The sequence below is a fragment of the Leuresthes tenuis genome, unplaced genomic scaffold (assembly GCF_036924035.1).
Source record: "Leuresthes tenuis unplaced genomic scaffold, fLeuTen1.0.hap1 SCAF_13, whole genome shotgun sequence".
In the NCBI taxonomy this organism is placed as follows: Eukaryota; Metazoa; Chordata; class Actinopteri; order Atheriniformes; family Atherinopsidae; genus Leuresthes; species Leuresthes tenuis.
Window position 1 is genome coordinate 34,474,126 of NW_027325367.1, and position 21,360 is coordinate 34,495,485.

A 21,360-nucleotide genomic window follows, 5' to 3' on the forward strand; every position below is an offset into this window, starting at 1 on the left:
ACACTCCGCATCATCAAAACAATAAAAAGTAGAATGTTTGCTCCAGAAGAAGCTAGACTTTTTTTTTTCCCTTTGCAGTGTTGATAAGTTGTAAATAGATTCTACTTTGGACACTTATGCAGATTTTTCAAACCCCCGGTACCGTATCATAGGACAACAGGACAGGGCTTTTGACCGAAGCAAACTGGATTCATATCAGGCTATTTGAAGGGGGGCTATTCACATTTAGGCCTAAGATGGGTGAGAATATCAAAACAGTATTCTAAGTACCACATCAGACTATAATGGTGATAACACACCTATTGAAATTTCAACTTCTGCAGTCTCAGCTATTATGTAAGTAATGGGTGAGAATGCTCAGCAATTTGGAGGTGAGATGGGCATCATCATGCCTATTGAAATTTCAACTTCTGGAGGCTGATCAGCTATTATGTAAGTAATGGGTGAGAATGCTTAGGAATTTGGAGATGAGATGGGCATCATCATGCCTCTTGAAATTTCAAATTCTGGAGGCTCATCAGCTATTATGTAAGTAATGGGTGAGAATGCTTAGGAATTTGGAGGTGAGATGGGCATCATCATGCCTCTTGAAATTTCAAATTCTGGAGGCTCATCAGCTATTATGTAAGCAGAGGTGAGAATGCTGATCATTGATGACAGTGCTACTCTTCCTGCTCTTGTTTTCTTCTCCATTTTCCTCGTTGTGGAGTCGTTAGCGGTAACCTTCCCGTAGCAGCGACACCTCTGTGACTGAAAAGACTGCAACGACTGGCGCATCGACTCCAGCCACAATATATGGTCGGAACGACAGCGTGAAGTCATCAACAACGCTCGCTCGAGCCATCACGGCAACGACGCTTGGCCTTTAAAGTGCTGCGTTAAGACTGCAGTTTCCCTTGGAGGCGGGGTTCAAATTCCACTTCTGACATTGCAAACTTCTCCAACAGAATGATTTTTACTGGCAAGGCAACCCAAGTTCACTCCTTGCTTGGCTATGCTACGTTGTATTGCTAAACTGGCACTGTATCGTCTAGTTTAAAGATTATTGCGGCCATTTTACATCTGAAGAGTTCTTGCTTCCAAATGCTTTTTGATAAAGCTTATAGTTAGGGATGGCTCAGGTAATCCTGAAACATCCTATGTTGCCCAAGCTGCTATAGGCTTAGACTGCTGGGGGACCTCATCTGTCACACCTTTCCTCACTTTGCTCTCTTTTTCCCCCTGTTTAATTTTTCAAATGATTTTATGTACACGTGACATTATTGTGGTTATTAAACAACTTAAACAACAGCCAAGACCCATGAACACCACGTAGACCCACATATTCACTCCAATGATCCCTGGGCCCGCCGACAATAAGTGCAAGTCTTTTTTTTGCGGTCTAAGGCGCTGCGTTCAGGTCGCAGTCTCCCCTGGAGGCGTGGGTTCAAATCCCACTTCTGACAAAGCAACCTTCTCCAAGAGAATGGTTTTCACTGGCAAAGGCAACCCAACTTCACTCCTTGCTTGGCTAGCGCTATATCATCTAGTTTACAGCAACATTCTTTGTGCCGTCATGTTACTCTGAAGTCTTATGACCGCTCTGAATCGCAGGGAAGGGGCTTTGTGCATGAGAATCCTTTGTCCACAACTCAAGTTATTGTTACATATTAATATTTTGGCATGTACTCAACACCACCGTAAAACCTCCTGTTTTTCAGTCATTTTTGTGGAAAAATCGTCTGAAAACAAAACACTGGTCGTGACAAAAGACCTCGACAGATCGTCCCTGGTATGCAAAGTCATTGTTGGCTTTGGACAAGACAAGAATGAAACCACAGGATTTCTGTTGTTGGACAAAGTACTTGGAAGTGAGCTTTATGGAAGAGTGGTATGAAGGAGAGGTTAGGGGGAAGTCCTTGTTGGCTTTGGACAAGACAAGAATGAAACAACAGGTCTTCTGTTGTTGGACAAGGTACTTGGAAGTGAGCTTTATGGAAGAGTCTTATGAAGGAGAGGTTAGGGGGAAGATAGAGGTCCCTGCAGGCCAGGCTTCTCGTGGTGGCAATACATGTGGTGCCAAGTGAAATGCCTTCCAAAGTGCTTTGATAAAAGCAAACAAGTGTAAGATAGTTGAATATGAGATGACAGCATGTATTAAAGGCTGGTGTAAGAGCTGCTGGTCTTGAGTGATTTGTAAGGGAGGTGACTGTTTGCAAGAGGGAACTTGGCTGATGGTGGGTGAATTAGATTATACTTGGTGGGAGGCATGTGATAAAAGTCCTAGCTCTCCCCGTCGGGGAATCGAACCCCGATCTTCCGCGTGACAGGCGGAGATACTGACCATTATACTAACGAGGAATTTCGATGGGACAGATACAGTCGTCATTTGAAAAGACTACCGTAGCCAATGAGCGAAATAAGAGTTTTGTGTCCCATTTGAGGTGCCTTTTAAAGGAATGTTTTGAATCACGCAAAGCAATTGAGAAGAAACTAGGCATGATCTGCAGCATGCAAGTGGTGAAAAGGGCTCAACAAGAATCTCATTGTACAGGAATGTGTTTCTAACATGCACTGTATATATGACAATAAACGCTTGAATCTTGAATCTTGGTGGCAACACCCAGAAATTCTGCCTTGTGGTAGATGTAGGACACTCCGCATCATCAAAACAATAAAAAGTAGAATGTTTGCTCCAGAAGAAGCTAGACTTTTTTTTTTCCCTTTGCAGTGTTGATAAGTTGTAAATAGATTCTACTTTGGACACTTATGCAGATTTTTCAAACCCCCGGTACCGTATCATAGGACAACAGGACAGGGCTTTTGACCGAAGCAAACTGGATTCATATCAGGCTATTTGAAGGGGGGCTATTCACATTTAGGCCTAAGATGGGTGAGAATATCAAAACAGTATTCTAAGTACCACATCAGACTATAATGGTGATAACACACCTATTGAAATTTCAACTTCTGCAGTCTCAGCTATTATGTAAGTAATGGGTGAGAATGCTCAGCAATTTGGAGGTGAGATGGGCATCATCATGCCTATTGAAATTTCAACTTCTGGAGGCTGATCAGCTATTATGTAAGTAATGGGTGAGAATGCTTAGGAATTTGGAGGTGAGATGGGCATCATCATGCCTCTTGAAATTTCAAATTCTGGAGGCTCATCAGCTATTATGTAAGTAATGGGTGAGAATGCTTAGGAATTTGGAGGTGAGATGGGCATCATCATGCCTCTTGAAATTTCAAATTCTGGAGGCTCATCAGCTATTATGTAAGCAGAGGTGAGAATGCTGATCATTGATGACAGTGCTACTCTTCCTGCTCTTGTTTTCTTCTCCATTTTCCTCGTTGTGGAGTCGTTAGCGGTAACCTTCCCGTAGCAGCGACACCTCTGTGACTGAAAAGACTGCAACGACTGGCGCATCGACTCCAGCCACAATATATGGTCGGAACGACAGCGTGAAGTCATCAACAACGCTCGCTCGAGCCATCACGGCAACGACGCTTGGCCTTTAAAGTGCTGCGTTAAGTCTGCAGTTTCCCTTGGAGGCGGGGTTCAAATTCCACTTCTGACATTGCAAACTTCTCCAACAGAATGATTTTTACTGGCAAGGCAACCCAAGTTCACTCCTTGCTTGGCTATGCTACGTTGTATTGCTAAACTGGCACTGTATCGTCTAGTTTAAAGATTATTGCGGCCATTTTACATCTGAAGAGTTCTTGCTTCCAAATGCTTTTTGATAAAGCTTATAGTTAGGGATGGCTCAGGTAATCCTGAAACATCCTATGTTGCCCAAGCTGCTATAGGCTTAGACTGCTGGGGGACCTCATCTGTCACACCTTTCCTCACTTTGCTCTCTTTTTCCCCCTGTTTAATTTTTCAAATGATTTTATGTACACGTGACATTATTGTGGTTATTAAACAACTTAAACAACAGCCAAGACCCATGAACACCACGTAGACCCACATATTCACTCCAATGATCCCTGGGCCCGCCGACAATAAGTGCAAGTCTTTTTTTTGCGGTCTAAGGCGCTGCGTTCAGGTCGCAGTCTCCCCTGGAGGCGTGGGTTCAAATCCCACTTCTGACAAAGCAACCTTCTCCAAGAGAATGGTTTTCACTGGCAAAGGCAACCCAACTTCACTCCTTGCTTGGCTAGCGCTATATCATCTAGTTTACAGCAACATTCTTTGTGCCGTCATGTTACTCTGAAGTCTTATGACCGCTCTGAATCGCAGGGAAGGGGCTTTGTGCATGAGAATCCTTTGTCCACAACTCAAGTTATTGTTACATTTTAATATTTTGGCATGTACTCAACACCACCGTAAAACCTCCTGTTTTTCAGTCATTTTTGTGGAAAAATCGTCTGAAAACAAAACACTGGTCGTGACAAAAGACCTCGACAGATCGTCCCTGGTATGCAAAGTCATTGTTGGCTTTGGACAAGACAAGAATGAAACCACAGGATTTCTGTTGTTGGACAAAGTACTTGGAAGTGAGCTTTATGGAAGAGTGGTATGAAGGAGAGGTTAGGGGGAAGTCCTTGTTGGCTTTGGACAAGACAAGAATGAAACAACAGGTCTTCTGTTGTTGGACAAGGTACTTGGAAGTGAGCTTTATGGAAGAGTCTTATGAAGGAGAGGTTAGGGGGAAGATAGAGGTCCCTGCAGGCCAGGCTTCTCGTGGTGGCAATACATGTGGTGCCAAGTGAAATGCCTTCCAAAGTGCTTTGATAAAAGCAAACAAGTGTAAGATAGTTGAATATGAGATGACAGCATGTATTGAAGGCTGGTGTAAGAGCTGCTGGTCTTGAGTGATTTGTAAGGGAGGTGACTGTTTGCAAGAGGGAACTTGGCTGATGGTGGGTGAATTAGATTATACTTGGTGGGAGGCATGTGATAAAAGTCCTAGCTCTCCCCGTCGGGGAATCGAACCCCGATCTTCCGCGTGACAGGCGGAGATACTGACCATTATACTAACGAGGAATTTCGATGGGACAGATACAGTCGTCATTTGAAAAGACTACCGTAGCCAATGAGCGAAATAAGAGTTTTGTGTCCCATTTGAGGTGCCTTTTAAAGGAATGTTTTGAATCACGCAAAGCAATTGAGAAGAAACTAGGCATGATCTTCAGCATGCAAGTGGTGAAAAGGGCTCAACAAGAATCTCATTGTACAGGAATGTGTTTCTAACATGCACTGTATATATGACAATAAACGCTTGAATCTTGAATCTTGGTGGCAACACCCAGAAATTCTGCCTTGTGGTAGATGTAGGACACTCCGCATCATCAAAACAATAAAAAGTAGAATGTTTGCTCCAGAAGAAGCTAGACTTTTTTTTTTCCCTTTGCAGTGTTGATAAATTGTAAATAGATTCTACTTTGGACACTTATGCAGATTTTTCAAACCCCCGGTACCGTATCATAGGACAACAGGACAGGGCTTTTGACCGAAGCAAACTGGATTCATATCAGGCTATTTGAAGGGGGGCTATTCACATTTAGGCCTAAGATGGGTGAGAATATCAAAACAGTATTCTAAGTACCACATCAGACTATAATGGTGATAACACACCTATTGAAATTTCAACTTCTGCAGTCTCAGCTATTATGTAAGTAATGGGTGAGAATGCTCAGCAATTTGGAGGTGAGATGGGCATCATCATGCCTATTGAAATTTCAACTTCTGGAGGCTGATCAGCTATTATGTAAGTAATGGGTGAGAATGCTTAGGAATTTGGAGGTGAGATGGGCATCATCATGCCTCTTGAAATTTCAAATTCTGGAGGCTCATCAGCTATTATGTAAGCAGAGGTGAGAATGCTGATCATTGATGACAGTGCTACTCTTCCTGCTCTTGTTTTCTTCTCCATTTTCCTCGTTGTGGAGTCGTTAGCGGTAACCTTCCCGTAGCAGCGACACCTCTGTGACTGAAAAGACTGCAACGACTGGCGCATCGACTCCAGCCACAATATATGGTCGGAACGACAGCGTGAAGTCATCAACAACGCTCGCTCGAGCCATCACGGCAACGACGCTTGGCCTTTAAAGTGCTGCGTTAAGACTGCAGTTTCCCTTGGAGGCGGGGTTCAAATTCCACTTCTGACATTGCAAACTTCTCTACCAGAATTATTTTTACTGGCAAGGCAACCCAAGTTCACTCCTTGCTTGGCTATGCTACGTTGTATTGCTAAACTGGCACTGTATCGTCTAGTTTAAAGATTATTGCGGCCATTTTACATCTGAAGAGTTCTTGCTTCCAAATGCTTTTTGATAAAGCTTATAGTTAGGGATGGCTCAGGTAATCCTGAAACATCCCATGTTGCCCAAGCTGCTATAGGCTTAGACTGCTGGGGGACCTCATCTGTCACACCTTTCCTCACTTTGCTCTCTTTTTCCCCCTGTTTAATTTTTCAAATGATTTTATGTACACGTGACATTATTGTGGTTATTAAACAACTTAAACAACAGCCAAGACCCATGAACACCACGTAGACCCACATAGTCACTCGAATGATCCCTGGGCCCGCCGACAATAAGTACAAGTCTATTTTTTGCGGTCAGGATGGCCGAGCGGTCTAAGGCGCTGCGTTCAGGTCGCAGTCTCCCCTGGAGGCGTGGGTTCAAATCCCACTTCTGACAAAGCAACCTTCTCCAAGAGAATGGTTTTCACTGGCAAAGGCAACCCAACTTCACTCCTTGCTTGGCTAGCGCTATATCATCTAGTTTACAGCAACATTCTTTGTGCCGTCATGTTACTCTGAAGTCTTATGACCGCTCTGAATCGCAGGGAAGGGGCTTTGTGCATGAGAATCCTTTGTCCACAACTCAAGTTATTGTTACATATTAACATTTTGGCATGTACTCAACACCACCGTAAAACCTCCTGTTTTTCAGTCATTTTTGTGGAAAAATCGTCTGAAAACAAAACACTGGTCGTGACAAAAGACCTCGACAGATCGTCCCTGGTATGCAAAGTCATTGTTGGCTTTGGACAAGACAAGAATGAAACCACAGGATTTCTGTTGTTGGACAAAGTACTTGGAAGTGAGCTTTATGGAAGAGTGGTATGAAGGAGAGGTTAGGGGGAAGTCCTTGTTGGCTTTGGACAAGACAAGAATGAAACAACAGGTCTTCTGTTGTTGGACAAGGTACTTGGAAGTGAGCTTTATGGAAGAGTCTTATGAAGGAGAGGTTAGGGGGAAGATAGAGGTCCCTGCAGGCCAGGGTTCTCGTGGTGGCAATACATGTGGTGCCAAGTGAAATGCCTTCCAAAGTGCTTTGATAAAAGCAAACAAGTGTAAGATAGTTGAATATGAGATGACAGCATGTATTGAAGGCTGGTGTAAGAGCTGCTGGTCTTGAGTGATTTGTAAGGGAGGTGACTGTTTGCAAGAGGGAACTTGGCTGATGGTGGGTGAATTAGATTATACTTGGTGGGAGGCATGTGATAAAAGTCCTAGCTCTCCCCGTCGGGGAATCGAACCCCGATCTTCCGCGTGACAGGCGGAGATACTGACCATTATACTAACGAGGAATTTCGATGGGACAGATACAGTCGTCATTTGAAAAGACTACCGTAGCCAATGAGCGAAATAAGAGTTTTGTGTCCCATTTGAGGTGCCTTTTAAAGGAATGTTTTGAATCACGCAAAGCAATTGAGAAGAAACTAGGCATGATCTTCAGCATGCAAGTGGTGAAAAGGGCTCAACAAGAATCTCATTGTACAGGAATGTGTTTCTAACATGCACTGTATATATGACAATAAACGCTTGAATCTTGAATCTTGGTGGCAACACCCAGAAATTCTGCCTTGTGGTAGATGTAGGACACTCCGCATCATCAAAACAATAAAAAGTAGAATGTTTGCTCCAGAAGAAGCTAGACTTTTTTTTTCCCTTTGCAGTGTTGATAAATTGTAAATAGATTCTACTTTGGACACTTATGCAGATTTTTCAAACCCCCGGTACCGTATCATAGGACAACAGGACAGGGCTTTTGACCGAAGCAAACTGGATTCATATCAGGCTATTTGAAGGGGGGCTATTCACATTTAGGCCTAAGATGGGTGAGAATATCAAAACAGTATTCTAAGTACCACATCAGACTATAATGGTGATAACACACCTATTGAAATTTCAACTTCTGCAGTCTCAGCTATTATGTAAGTAATGGGTGAGAATGCTCAGCAATTTGGAGGTGAGATGGGCATCATCATGCCTATTGAAATTTCAACTTCTGGAGGCTGATCAGCTATTATGTAAGTAATGGGTGAGAATGCTTAGGAATTTGGAGGTGAGATGGGCATCATCATGCCTCTTGAAATTTCAAATTCTGGAGGCTCATCAGCTATTATGTAAGCAGAGGTGAGAATGCTGATCATTGATGACAGTGCTACTCTTCCTGCTCTTGTTTTCTTCTCCATTTTCCTCGTTGTGGAGTCGTTAGCGGTAACCTTCCCGTAGCAGCGACACCTCTGTGACTGAAAAGACTGCAACGACTGGCGCATCGACTCCAGCCACAATATATGGTCGGAACGACAGCGTGAAGTCATCAACAACGCTCGCTCGAGCCATCACGGCAACGACGCTTGGCCTTTAAAGTGCTGCGTTAAGACTGCAGTTTCCCTTGGAGGCGGGGTTCAAATTCCACTTCTGACATTGCAAACTTCTCTACCAGAATTATTTTTACTGGCAAGGCAACCCAAGTTCACTCCTTGCTTGGCTATGCTACGTTGTATTGCTAAACTGGCACTGTATCGTCTAGTTTAAAGATTATTGCGGCCATTTTACATCTGAAGAGTTCTTGCTTCCAAATGCTTTTTGATAAAGCTTATAGTTAGGGATGGCTCAGGTAATCCTGAAACATCCCATGTTGCCCAAGCTGCTATAGGCTTAGACTGCTGGGGGACCTCATCTGTCACACCTTTCCTCACTTTGCTCTCTTTTTCCCCCTGTTTAATTTTTCAAATGATTTTATGTACACGTGACATTATTGTGGTTATTAAACAACTTAAACAACAGCCAAGACCCATGAACACCACGTAGACCCACATAGTCACTCGAATGATCCCTGGGCCCGCCGACAATAAGTGCAAGTCTCTTTTTTGCGGTCAGGATGGCCGAGCGGTCTAAGGCGCTGCGTTCAGGTCGCAGTCTCCCCTGGAGGCGTGGGTTCAAATCCCACTTCTGACAAAGCAACCTTCTCCAAGAGAATGGTTTTCACTGGCAAAGGCAACCCAACTTCACTCCTTGCTTGGCTAGCGCTATATCATCTAGTTTACAGCAACATTCTTTGTGCCGTCATGTTACTCTGAAGTCTTATGACCGCTCTGAATCGCAGGGAAGGGGCTTTGTGCATGAGAATCCTTTGTCCACAACTCAAGTTATTGTTACATATTAACATTTTGGCATGTACTCAACACCACCGTAAAACCTCCTGTTTTTCAGTCATTTTTGTGGAAAAATCGTCTGAAAACAAAACACTGGTCGTGACAAAAGACCTCGACAGATCGTCCCTGGTATGCAAAGTCATTGTTGGCTTTGGACAAGACAAGAATGAAACCACAGGATTTCTGTTGTTGGACAAAGTACTTGGAAGTGAGCTTTATGGAAGAGTGGTATGAAGGAGAGGTTAGGGGGAAGTCCTTGTTGGCTTTGGACAAGACAAGAATGAAACAACAGGTCTTCTGTTGTTGGACAAGGTACTTGGAAGTGAGCTTTATGGAAGAGTCTTATGAAGGAGAGGTTAGGGGGAAGATAGAGGTCCCTGCAGGCCAGGCTTCTCGTGGTGGCAATACATGTGGTGCCAAGTGAAATGCCTTCCAAAGTGCTTTGATAAAAGCAAACAAGTGTAAGATAGTTGAATATGAGATGACAGCATGTATTGAAGGCTGGTGTAAGAGCTGCTGGTCTTGAGTGATTTGTAAGGGAGGTGACTGTTTGCAAGAGGGAACTTGGCTGATGGTGGGTGAATTAGATTATACTTGGTGGGAGGCATGTGATAAAAGTCCTAGCTCTCCCCGTCGGGGAATCGAACCCCGATCTTCCACGTGACAGGCGGAGATACTGACCATTATACTAACGAGGAATTTCGATGGGACAGATACAGTCGTCATTTGAAAAGACTACCGTAGCCAATGAGCGAAATAAGAGTTTTGTGTCCCATTTGAGGTGCCTTTTAAAGGAATGTTTTGAATCACGCAAAGCAATTGAGAAGAAACTAGGCATGATCTTCAGCATGCAAGTGGTGAAAAGGGCTCAACAAGAATCTCATTGTACAGGAATGTGTTTCTAACATGCACTGTATATATGACAATAAACGCTTGAATCTTGAATCTTGGTGGCAACACCCAGAAATTCTGCCTTGTGGTAGATGTAGGACACTCCGCATCATCAAAACAATAAAAAGTAGAATGTTTGCTCCAGAAGAAGCTAGACTTTTTTTTTCCCTTTGCAGTGTTGATAAGTTGTAAATAGATTCTAGTTTGGACACTTATGCAGATTTTTCAAATGATACGGTACCGTATCATAGGACAACAGGACAGGGCTTTTGACCGAAGCAAACTGGATTCATATCAGGCTATTTGAAGGGGGGCTATTCACATTTAGGCCTAAGATGGGTGAGAATATCAAAACAGTATTCTAAGTACCACATCAGACTATAATGGTGATAACACACCTATTGAAATTTCAACTTCTGCAGTCTCAGCTATTATGTAAGTAATGGGTGAGAATGCTCAGCAATTTGGAGGTGAGATGGGCATCATCATGCCTATTGAAATTTCAACTTCTGGAGGCTGATCAGCTATTATGTAAGTAATGGGTGAGAATGCTTAGGAATTTGGAGGTGAGATGGGCATCATCATGCCTCTTGAAATTTCAAATTCTGGAGGCTCATCAGCTATTATGTAAGCAGAGGTGAGAATGCTGATCATTGATGACAGTGCTACTCTTCCTGCTCTTGTTTTCTTCTCCATTTTCCTCGTTGTGGAGTCGTTAGCGGTAACCTTCCCGTAGCAGCGACACCTCTGTGACTTAAAAGACTGCAACGACTGGCGCATCGACTCCAGCCACAATATATGGTCGGAACGACAGCGTGAAGTCATCAACAACGCTCGCTCGAGCCATCACGGCAACGACGCTTGGCCTTTAAAGTGCTGCGTTAAGACTGCAGTTTCCCTTGGAGGCGGGGTTCAAATTCCACTTCTGACATTGCAAACTTCTCTACCAGAATTATTTTTACTGGCAAGGCAACCCAAGTTCACTCCTTGCTTGGCTATGCTACGTTGTATTGCTAAACTGGCACTGTATCGTCTAGTTTAAAGATTATTGCGGCCATTTTACATCTGAAGAGTTCTTGCTTCCAAATGCTTTTTGATAAAGCTTATAGTTAGGGATGGCTCAGGTAATCCTGAAACATCCCATGTTGCCCAAGCTGCTATAGGCTTAGACTGCTGGGGGACCTCATCTGTCACACCTTTCCTCACTTTGCTCTCTTTTTCCCCCTGTTTAATTTTTCAAATGATTTTATGTACAGGTGACATTATTGTGGTTATTAAACAACTTAAACAACAGCCAAGACCCATGAACACCACGTAGACCCACATAGTCACTCGATTGATCCCTGGGCCCGCCGACAATAAGTGCAAGTCTCTTTTTTGCGGTCAGGATGGCCGAGCGGTCTAAGGCGCTGCGTTCAGGTCGCAGTCTCCCCTGGAGGCGTGGGTTCAAATCCCACTTCTGACAAAGCAACCTTCTCCAAGAGAATGGTTTTCACTGGCAAAGGCAACCCAACTTCACTCCTTGCTTGGCTAGCGCTATATCATCTAGTTTACAGCAACATTCTTTGTGCCGTCATGTTACTCTGAAGTCTTATGACCGCTCTGAATCGCAGGGAAGGGGCTTTGTGCATGAGAATCCTTTGTCCACAACTCAAGTTACATATTAACATTTTGGCATGTACTCAACACCACCGTAAAACCTCCTGTTTTTCAGTCATTTTTGTGGAAAAATCGTCTGAAAACAAAACACTGGTCGTGACAAAAGACCTCGACAGATCGTCCCTGGTATGCAAAGTCATTGTTGGCTTTGGACAAGACAAGAATGAAACCACAGGATTTCTGTTGTTGGACAAAGTACTTGGAAGTGAGCTTTATGGAAGAGTGGTATGAAGGAGAGGTTAGGGGGAAGTCCTTGTTGGCTTTGGACAAGACAAGAATGAAACAACAGGTCTTCTGTTGTTGGACAAGGTACTTGGAAGTGAGCTTTATGGAAGAGTGGTATGAAGGAGAGGTTAGGGGGTAGTCCTTGTTGGCTTTGGACAAGACAAGAATGAAACAACAGGTCTTCTGTTGTTGGACAAGGTACTTGGAAGTGAGCTTTATGGAAGAGTCTTATGAAGGAGAGGTTAGGGGGAAGATAGAGGTCCCTGCAGGCCAGGCTTCTCGTGGTGGCAATACATGTGGTGCCAAGTGAAATGCCTTCCAAAGTGCTTTGATAAAAGCAAACAAGTGTAAGATAGTTGAATATGAGATGACAGCATGTATTGAAGGCTGGTGTAAGAGCTGCTGGTCTTGAGTGATTTGTAAGGGAGGTGACTGTTTGCAAGAGGGAACTTGGCTGATGGTGGGTGAATTAGATTATACTTGGTGGGAGGCATGTGATAAAAGTCCTAGCTCTCCCCGTCGGGGAATCGAACCCCGATCTTCCGCGTGACAGGCGGAGATACTGACCATTATACTAACAAGGAATTTCGATGGGACAGATACAGTCGTCATTTGAAAAGACTATCGTAGCCAATGAGCGAAATAAGAGTTTTGTGTCCCATTTGAGGTGCCTTTTAAAGGAATGTTTTGAATCACGCAAAGCAATTGAGAAGAAACTAGGCATGATCTTCAGCATGCAAGTGGTGAAAAGGGCTCAACAAGAATCTCATTGTACAGGAATGTGTTTCTAACATGCACTGTATATATGACAATAAACGCTTGAATCTTGAATCTTGGTGGCAACACCCAGAAATTCTGCCTTGTGGTAGATGTAGGACACTCCGCATCATCAAAACAATAAAAAGTAGAATGTTTGCTCCAGAAGAAGCTAGACTTTTTTTTTTCCCTTTGCAGTGTTGATAAGTTGTAAATAGATTCTACTTTGGACACTTATGCAGATTTTTCAAACCCCCGGTACCGTATCATAGGACAACAGGACAGGGCTTTTGACCGAAGCAAACTGGATTCATATCAGGCTATTTGAAGGGGGGCTATTCACATTTAGGCCTAAGATGGGTGAGAATATCAAAACAGTATTCTAAGTACCACATCAGACTATAATGGTGATAACACACCTATTGAAATTTCAACTTCTGCAGTCTCAGCTATTATGTAAGTAATGGGTGAGAATGCTCAGCAATTTGGAGGTGAGATGGGCATCATCATGCCTATTGAAATTTCAACTTCTGGAGGCTGATCAGCTATTATGTAAGTAATGGGTGAGAATGCTTAGGAATTTGGAGGTGAGATGGGCATCATCATGCCTCTTGAAATTTCAAATTCTGGAGGCTCATCAGCTATTATGTAAGCAGAGGTGAGAATGCTGATCATTGATGACAGTGCTACTCTTCCTGCTCTTGTTTTCTTCTCCATTTTCCTCGTTGTGGAGTCGTTAGCGGTAACCTTCCCGTAGCAGCGACACCTCTGTGACTGAAAAGACTGCAACGACTGGCGCATCGACTCCAGCCACAATATATGGTCGGAACGACAGCGTGAAGTCATCAACAACGCTCGCTCGAGCCATCACGGCAACGACGCTTGGCCTTTAAAGTGCTGCGTTAAGACTGCAGTTTCCCTTGGAGGCGGGGTTCAAATTCCACTTCTGACATTGCAAACTTCTCCAACAGAATGATTTTTACTGGCAAGGCAACCCAAGTTCACTCCTTGCTTGGCTATGCTACGTTGTATTGCTAAACTGGCACTGTATCGTCTAGTTTAAAGATTATTGCGGCCATTTTACATCTGAAGAGTTCTTGCTTCCAAATGCTTTTTGATAAAGCTTATAGTTAGGGATGGTTCAGGTAATCCTGAAACATCCCATGTTGCCCAAGCTGCTATAGGCTTAGACTGCTGGGGGACCTCATCTGTCACACCTTTCCTCACTTTGCTCTCTTTTTCCCCCTGTTTAATTTTTCAAATGATTTTATGTACACGTGACATTATTGTGGTTATTAAACAACTTAAACAACAGCCAAGACCCATGAACACCACGTAGACCCACATAGTCACTCGAATGATCCCTGGGCCCGCCGACAATAAGTGCAAGTCTCTTTTTTGCGGTCAGGATGGCCGAGCGGTCTAAGGCGCTGCGTTCAGGTCGCAGTCTCCCCTGGAGGCGTGGGTTCAAATCCCACTTCTGACAAAGCAACCTTCTCCAAGAGAATGATTTTCACTGGCAAAGGCAACCCAACTTCACTCCTTGCTTGGCTAGCGCTATATCATCTAGTTTACAGCAACATTCTTTGTGCCGTCATGTTACTCTGAAGTCTTATGACCGCTCTGAATCGCAGGGAAGGGGCTTTGTGCATGAGAATCCTTTGTCCACAACTCAAGTTATTGTTACATATTAACATTTTGGCATGTACTCAACACCACCGTAAAACCTCCTGTTTTTCAGTCATTTTTGTGGAAAAATCGTCTGAAAACAAAACACTGGTCGTGACAAAAGACCTCGACAGATCGTCCCTGGTATGCAAAGTCATTGTTGGCTTTGGACAAGACAAGAATGAAACCACAGGATTTCTGTTGTTGGACAAAGTACTTGGAAGTGAGCTTTATGGAAGAGTGGTATGAAGGAGAGGTTAGGGGGAAGTCCTTGTTGGCTTTGGACAAGACAAGAATGAAACAACAGGTCTTCTGTTGTTGGACAAGGTACTTGGAAGTGAGCTTTATGGAAGAGTGGTATGAAGGAGAGGTTAGGGGGTAGTCCTTGTTGGCTTTGGACAAGACAAGAATGAAACAACAGGTCTTCTGTTGTTGGACAAGGTACTTGGAAGTGAGCTTTATGGAAGAGTCTTATGAAGGAGAGGTTAGGGGGAAGATAGAGGTCCCTGCAGGCCAGGCTTCTCGTGGTGGCAATACATGTGGTGCCAAGTGAAATGCCTTCCAAAGTGCTTTGATAAAAGCAAACAAGTGTAAGATAGTTGAATATGAGATGACAGCATGTATTGAAGGCTGGTGTAAGAGCTGCTGGTCTTGAGTGATTTGTAAGGGAGGTGACTGTTTGCAAGAGGGAACTTGGCTGATGGTGGGTGAATTAGATTATACTTGGTGGGAGGCATGTGATAAAAGTCCTAGCTCTCCCCGTCGGGGAATTGAACCCCTATCTTCCGCGTGACAGGCGGAGATACTGACCATTATACTAACGAGGAATTTCGATGGGACAGATACAGTCGTCATTTGAAAAGACTACCGTAGCCAATGAGCGAAATAAGAGTTTTGTGTCCCATTTGAGGTGCCTTTTAAAGGAATGTTTTGAATCACGCAAAGCAATTGAGAAGAAACTAGGCATGATCTGCAGCATGCAAGTGGTGAAAACGGCTCAACAAGAATCTCATTGTACAGGAATGTGTTTCTAACATGCACTGTATATATGACAATAAACGCTTGAATCTTGGTGGCAACACCCAGAAATTCTGCCTTGTGGTAGATGTAGGACACTCCGCATCATCAAAACAATAAAAAGTAGAATGTTTGCTCCAGAAGAAGCTAGACTTTTTTTTTCCCTTTGCAGTGTTGATAAGTTGTAAATAGATTCTACTTTGGACCCTTATGCAGATTTTTCAAACCCCCGGTACCGTATCATAGGAAACAGGACAGGGCTTTTGACCGAAGCAAACTGGATTCATATCAGGCTATTTGAAGGGGGGCTATTCACATTTAGGCCTAAGATGGGTGAGAATATCAAAACAGTATTCTAAGTACCACATCAGACTATAATGGTCATAACACACCTATTGAAATTTCAACTTCTGCAGTCTCAGCTATTATGTAAGTAATGGGTGAGAATGCTCAGCAATTTGGAGGTGAGATGGGCATCATCATGCCTATTGAAATTTCAACTTCTGGAGGCTGATCAGCTATTATGTAAGTAATGGGTGAGAATGCTTAGGAATTTGGAGGTGAGATGGGCATCATCATGCCTCTTGAAATTTCAAATTCTGGAGGCTGATCAGCTATTATGTAAGTAATGGGTGAGAATGCTTAGGAATTTGGAGGTGAGATGGGCATCATCATGCCTCTTGAAATTTCAAATTCTGGAGGCTCATCAGCTATTATGTAAGCAGAGGTGAGAATGCTGATCATTGATGACAGTGCTACTCTTCCTGCTCTTGTTTTCTTCTCCATTTTCCTCGTTGTGGAGTCGTTAGCGGTAACCTTCCCGTAGCAGCGACACCTCTGTGACTGAAAAGACTGCAACGACTGGCGCATCGACTCCAGCCACAATATATGGTCGGAACGACAGCGTGAAGTCATCAACAACGCTCGCTCGAGCCATCACGGCAACGACGCTTGGCCTTTAAAGTGCTGCGTTAAGACTGCAGTTTCCCTTGGAGACGGGGTTCAAATTCCACTTCTGACATTGCAAACTTCTCCAACAGAATGATTTTTACTGGCAAGGCAACCCAAGTTCACTCCTTGCTTGGCTATGCTACGTTGTATTGCTAAACTGGCACTGTATCGTCTAGTTTAAAGATTATTGCGGCCATTTTACATCTGAAGAGTTCTTGCTTCCAAATGCTTTTTGATAAAGCTTATAGTTAGGGATGGCTCAGGTAATCCTGAAACATCCCATGTTGCCCAAGCTGCTATAGGCTTAGACTGCTGGGGGACCTCATCTGTCACACCTTTCCTCACTTTGCTCTCTTTTTCCCCCTGTTTAATTTTTCAAATGATTTTATGTACACGTGACATTATTGTGGTTATTAAACAACTTAAACAACAGCCAAGACCCATGAACACCACGTAGACCCACATAGTCACTCGAATGATCCCTGGGCCCGCCGACAATAAGTGCAAGTCTCTTTTTTGCGGTCAGGATGGCCGAGCGGTCTAAGGCGCTGCGTTCAGGTCGCAGTCTCCCCTGGAGGCGTGGGTTCAAATCCCACTTCTGACAAAGCAACCTTCTCCAAGAGAATGATTTTCACTGGCAAAGGCAACCCAACTTCACTCCTTGCTTGGCTAGCGCTATATCATCTAGTTTACAGCAACATTCTTTGTGCCGTCATGTTACTCTGAAGTCTTATGACCGCTCTGAATCGCAGGGAAGGGGCTTTGTGCATGAGAATCCTTTGTCCACAACTCAAGTTATTGTTACATATTAACATTTTGGCATGTACTCAACACCACCGTAAAACCTCCTGTTTTTCAGTCATTTTTGTGGAAAAATCGTCTGAAAACAAAACACTGGTCGTGACAAAAGACCTCGACAGATCGTCCCTGGTATGCAAAGTCATTGTTGGCTTTGGACAAGACAAGAATGAAACCACAGGATTTCTGTTGTTGGACAAAGTACTTGGAAGTGAGCTTTATGGAAGAGTGGTATGAAGGAGAGGTTAGGGGGAAGTCCTTGTTGGCTTTGGACAAGACAAGAATGAAACAACAGGTCTTCTGTTGTTGGACAAGGTACTTGGAAGTGAGCTTTATGGAAGAGTCTTATGAAGGAGAGGTTAGGGGGAAGATAGAGGTCCCTGCAGGCCAGGCTTCTCGTGGTGGCAATACATGTGGTGCCAAGTGAAATGCCTTCCAAAGTGCTTTGATAAAAGCAAACAAGTGTAAGATAGTTGAATATGAGATGACAGCATGTATTGAAGGCTGGTGTAAGAGCTGCTGGTCTTGAGTGATTTGTAAGGGAGGTGACTGTTTGCAAGAGGGAACTTGGCTGATGGTGGGTGAATTAGATTATACTTGGTGGGAGGCATGTGATAAAAGTCCTAGCTCTCCCCGTCGGGGAATCGAACCCCGATCTTCCGCGTGACAGGCGGAGATACTGACCATTATACTAACGAGGAATTTCGATGGGACAGATACAGTCGTCATTTGAAAAGACTACCGTAGCCAATGAGCGAAATAAGAGTTTTGTGTCCCATTTGAGGTGCCTTTTAAAGGAATGTTTTGAATCACGCAAAGCAATTGAGAAGAAACTAGGCATGATCTTCAGCATGCAAGTGGTGAAAAGGGCTCAACAAGAATCTCATTGTACAGGAATGTGTTTCTAACATGCACTGTATATATGACAATAAACGCTTGAATCTTGAATCTTGGTGGCAACACCCAGAAATTCTGCCTTGTGGTAGATGTAGGACACTCCGCATCATCAAAACAATAAAAAGTAGAATGTTTGCTCCAGAAGAAGCTAGACTTTTTTTTTCCCTTTGCAGTGTTGATAAGTTGTAAATAGATTCTACTTTGGACACTTATGCAGATTTTTCAAACCCCCGGTACCGTATCATAGGACAACAGGACAGGGCTTTTGACCGAAGCAAACTGGATTCATATCAGGCTATTTGAAGGGGGGCTATTCACATTTAGGCCTAAGATGGGTGAGAATATCAAAACAGTATTCTAAGTACCACATCAGACTATAATGGTGATAACACACCTATTGAAATTTCAACTTCTGCAGTCTCAGCTATTATGTAAGTAATGGGTGAGAATGCTCAGCAATTTGGAGGTGAGATGGGCATCATCATGCCTATTGAAATGTCAACTTCTGGAGGCTGATTAGCTATTATGTAAGTAATGGGTGAGAATGCTTAGGAATTTGGAGGTGAGATGGGCATCATCATGCCTCTTGAAATTTCAAATTCTGGAGGCTCATCAGCTATTATGTAAGCAGAGGTGAGAATGCTGATCATTGATGACAGTGCTACTCTTCCTGCTCTTGTTTTCTTCTCCATTTTCCTCGTTGTGGAGTCGTTAGCGGTAACCTTCCCGTAGCAGCGACACCTCTGTGACTGAAAAGACTGCAACGACTGGCGCATCGACTCCAGCCACAATATATGGTCGGAACGACAGCGTGAAGTCATCAACAACGCTCGCTCGAGCCATCACGGCAACGACGCTTGGCCTTTAAAGTGCTGCGTTAAGACTGCAGTTTCCCTTGGAGGCGGGGTTCAAATTCCACTTCTGACATTGCAAACTTCTCCAACAGAATGATTTTTACTGGCAAGGCAACCCAAGTTCACTCCTTGCTTGGCTATGCTACGTTGTATTGCTAAACTGGCACTGTATCGTCTAGTTTAAAGATTATTGCGGCCATTTTACATCTGAAGAGTTCTTGCTTCCAAATGCTTTTTGATAAAGCTTATAGTTAGGGATGGCTCAGGTAATCCTGAAACATCCCATGTTGCCCAAGCTGCTATAGGCTTAGACTGCTGGGGGACCTCATCTGTCACACCTTTCCTCACTTTGCTCTCTTTTTCCCCCTGTTTAATTTTTCAAATGATTTTATGTACACGTGACATTATTGTGGTTATTAAACAACTTAAACAACAGCCAAGACCCATGAACACCACGTAGACCCACATATTCACTCCAATGATCCCTGGGCCCGCCGACAATAAGTGCAAGTCTTTTTTTTGCGGTCAGGATGGCCGAGCGGTCTAAGGCGCTGCGTTCAGGTCGCAGTCTCCCCTGGAGGCGTGGGTTCAAATCCCACTTCTGACAAAGCAACCTTCTCCAAGAGAATGGTTTTCACTGGCAAAGGCAACCCAACTTCACTCCTTGCTTGGCTAGCGCTATATCATCTAGTTTACAGCAACATTCTTTGTGCCGTCATGTTACTCTGAAGTCTTATGACCGCTCTGAATCGCAGGGAAGGGGCTTTGTGCATGAGAATCCTTTGTCCACAACTCAAGTTATTGTTACATATTAACATTTTGGCATGTACTCAACACCACCGTAAAACCTCCTGTTTTTCAGTCATTTTTGTGGAAAAATCGTCTGAAAACAAAACACTGGTCGTGACAAAAGACCTCGACAGATCGTCCCTGGTATGCAAAGTCATTGTTGGCTTTGGACAAGACAAGAATGAAACCACAGGATTTCTGTTGTTGGACAAAGTACTTGGAAGTGAGCTTTATGGAAGAGTGGTATGAAGGAGAGGTTAGGGGGAAGTCCTTGTTGGCTTTGGACAAGACAAGAATGAAACAACAGGTCTTCTGTTGTTGGACAAGGTACTTGGAAGTGAGCTTTATGGAAGAGTCTTATGAAGGAGAGATTAGGGGGAAGATAGAGGTCCCTGCAGGCCAGGCTTCTCGTGGTGGCAATACATGTGGTGCCAAGTGAAATGCCTTCCAAAGTGCTTTGATAAAAGCAAACAAGTGTAAGATAGTTGAATATGAGATGACAGCATGTATTGAAGGCTGGTGTAAGAGCTGCTGGTCTTGAGTGATTTGTAAGGGAGGTGACTGTTTGCAAGAGGGAACTTGGCTGATGGTGGGTGAATTAGATTATACTTGGTGGGAGGCATGTGATAAAAGTCCTAGCTCTCCCCGTCGGGGAATCGAACCCCGATCTTCCGCGTGACAGGCGGAGATACTGACCATTATACTAACGAGGAATTTTGATGGGACAGATACAGTCGTCATTTGAAAAGACTACCGTAGCCAATGAGCGAAATAAGAGTTTTGTGTCCCATTTGAGGTGCCTTTTAAAGGAATGTTTTGAATCACGCAAAGCAATTGAGAAGAAACTAGGCATGATCTTCAGCATGCAAGTGGTGAAAAGGGCTCAACAAGAATCTCATTGTACAGGAATGTGTTTCTAACATGCACTGTATATATGACAATAAACGCTTGAATCTTGAATCTTGGTGGCAACACCCAGAAATTCTGCCTTGTGGTAGATGTAGGACACTCCGCATCATCAAAACAATAAAAAGTAGAATGTTTGCTCCAGAAGAAGCTAGACTTTTTTTTTTCCCTTTGCAGTGTTGATAAGTTGTAAATAGATTCTACTTTGGACACTTATGCAGATTTTTCAAACCCCCGGTACCGTATCATAGGACAACAGGACAGGGCTTTTGACCGAAGCAAACTGGATTCATATCAGGCTATTTGAAGGGGGGCTATTCACATTTAGGCCTAAGATGGGTGAGAATATCAAAACAGTATTCTAAGTACCACATCAGACTATAATGGTGATAACACACCTATTGAAATTTCAACTTCTGCAGTCTCAGCTATTATGTAAGTAATGGGTGAGAATGCTCAGCAATTTGGAGGTGAGATGGGCATCATCATGCCTATTGAAATTTCAACTTCTGGAGGCTGATCAGCTATTATGTAAGTAATGGGTGAGAATGCTTAGGAATTTGGAGGTGA

At 43.6% G+C, this 21,360-nt stretch overlaps 11 non-coding genes across 11 annotated transcripts; 6 read left to right on the forward strand and 5 right to left on the reverse strand.

The window, feature by feature from the left end:
* Positions 1-2,268: 2,268 nt before the first annotated feature.
* On the reverse strand, positions 2,269-2,340 carry trnad-guc (transfer RNA aspartic acid (anticodon GUC)). Its single transcript has one exon. It is a non-coding gene; the product is annotated as a tRNA-Asp (tRNA).
* Positions 2,341-4,900: 2,560 nt separating this feature from the next.
* Positions 4,901-4,972, reverse strand: trnad-guc (transfer RNA aspartic acid (anticodon GUC)). Its single transcript has one exon. It is a non-coding gene; the product is annotated as a tRNA-Asp (tRNA).
* A 1,575-nt stretch (positions 4,973-6,547) lies between these two features.
* On the forward strand, positions 6,548-6,630 carry trnal-cag (transfer RNA leucine (anticodon CAG)). Its single transcript has one exon. It is a non-coding gene; the product is annotated as a tRNA-Leu (tRNA).
* Positions 6,631-7,453: 823 nt separating this feature from the next.
* On the reverse strand, positions 7,454-7,525 carry trnad-guc (transfer RNA aspartic acid (anticodon GUC)). The gene has a single exon. It is a non-coding gene; the product is annotated as a tRNA-Asp (tRNA).
* A 1,574-nt stretch (positions 7,526-9,099) lies between these two features.
* On the forward strand, positions 9,100-9,182 carry trnal-cag (transfer RNA leucine (anticodon CAG)). The gene has a single exon. It is a non-coding gene; the product is annotated as a tRNA-Leu (tRNA).
* Positions 9,183-11,652: 2,470 nt separating this feature from the next.
* Positions 11,653-11,735, forward strand: trnal-cag (transfer RNA leucine (anticodon CAG)). The gene has a single exon. It is a non-coding gene; the product is annotated as a tRNA-Leu (tRNA).
* A 2,578-nt stretch (positions 11,736-14,313) lies between these two features.
* trnal-cag (transfer RNA leucine (anticodon CAG)) lies at positions 14,314-14,396 on the forward strand. Its single transcript has one exon. It is a non-coding gene; the product is annotated as a tRNA-Leu (tRNA).
* A 2,671-nt stretch (positions 14,397-17,067) lies between these two features.
* Positions 17,068-17,150, forward strand: trnal-cag (transfer RNA leucine (anticodon CAG)). The gene has a single exon. It is a non-coding gene; the product is annotated as a tRNA-Leu (tRNA).
* Positions 17,151-17,973: 823 nt separating this feature from the next.
* Positions 17,974-18,045, reverse strand: trnad-guc (transfer RNA aspartic acid (anticodon GUC)). The gene has a single exon. It is a non-coding gene; the product is annotated as a tRNA-Asp (tRNA).
* Positions 18,046-19,619: 1,574 nt separating this feature from the next.
* Positions 19,620-19,702, forward strand: trnal-cag (transfer RNA leucine (anticodon CAG)). The gene has a single exon. It is a non-coding gene; the product is annotated as a tRNA-Leu (tRNA).
* Positions 19,703-20,525: 823 nt separating this feature from the next.
* On the reverse strand, positions 20,526-20,597 carry trnad-guc (transfer RNA aspartic acid (anticodon GUC)). Its single transcript has one exon. It is a non-coding gene; the product is annotated as a tRNA-Asp (tRNA).
* Between the last annotated feature and the right edge of the window lie 763 nt (positions 20,598-21,360).